Genomic DNA, 1,383 nt, shown 5'->3' on the forward strand with positions numbered 1-1,383 from the left:
TAAATGAGGGCTAAGAATCATAATAATAACTACTACAAGTGCTCCAGAGAATTGCTTAGCCCTCAAAACTGATTAAGAACATGACCAAGTGTGTGGATGTGATGAGTACTTTTACTTTCTATATAAATTGCTTGGAAATTTTTATTAGGATAACCTTGTAGGATAGTCTAGAATTTACTGCTTTCCATTAATATAATTGTTTTGTAGTATTGATGGGAGTTATGAAAGTGTCTTTGAGCTGGGATATTTTTATCTAACTCGAATTCCAAAAGAAGAAGACATCCTCAAAGGGGAGATTCTTCTTCCATTTGGAGATCGAGTTCGGATGGCTTTAGATATCAAAAGAGAAAAGGCAATACCCCTTTAAGGTAGAATTGTCTCTTCATTTGGATATTTAAGTCACAACAAATCCAAGGAGACTGGAGAAGAAAGATCCAAGGAGACCGAAGAAGACAGATCCAAAGAGTCCAAGGAGGAGAAGTCCTAGAAGGTTGAAGAGCTAAAGAACCAATATTCCACTCAAAGTCATTTACGTCATTCCTAGGTTTAGAAATCTCGATTGTTGGCAGTGGTGCCCGACCAATTAACTTTCTGCAGACCCTGGTTTATAATTAATGGTACTTGGCCTAAAGACATTTATTAATTTATTTGATTATTCTAATGTTTTTTATTTGTAATGATTATCTTTAGGGTTGCCTTCTTTTTCTAGTTTATTGACGATTTGCATGCCGTTTCTTTTTTTTAGCATGGATTTCGTTAGGCTCTTTAAAACTAAAAAAATATTTTCTACGTGTAACTAATTTTTAAAATTTTAAGAATTAAATAACATAGAAACTTAAAAAATTAAGGAACTACTGAAATTATTTAGGGTCGCATGCATATTATTGCATATTTTTTTCTCCTTGTTATAATACACCTCCCCGCCTGCTGGTAGAGTCCGAATAATTTTGCGTATGATGATGAAGTGCTAGATTTGGGGAGGCCCAATTTTTTTAAAAAAATTATTTTCTATAAGCCTATTTTTAAAATCTTATGCATATCTAATTTGGAGACATTAACCAGCATACATTGCATTAGTAACTAATTAAATTAAATTTTAATTGTATTAGTTCTAGGAGCTTTACCCAACATAAGTCTAGCACCAATTAGAAAATTCTCTAGATGTCGGCCCTATTTTTAAAAACTAAACCACCAACCCATCTTTTATAAATGACTAAACAATATGATTTTAAAGTGTTTAGGTGGTTAGCTGGCTCCCCAATCCAGACTGGGATAAGTCCAAATTTTGCACTTTATTAGTTAGGACATGGGTGCTAGTGGTTCGTAGAACACTAAACCCAACTTAGATTTAGGATTCGAGGCTACTACATTCAGTCTCATAGT

The sequence above is a fragment of the Dendrobium catenatum genome, unplaced genomic scaffold, assembly GCF_001605985.2.
Source record: "Dendrobium catenatum unplaced genomic scaffold, ASM160598v2 fragScaff_scaffold_1617, whole genome shotgun sequence".
Lineage (NCBI taxonomy): Eukaryota > Viridiplantae > Streptophyta > Magnoliopsida > Asparagales > Orchidaceae > Dendrobium > Dendrobium catenatum.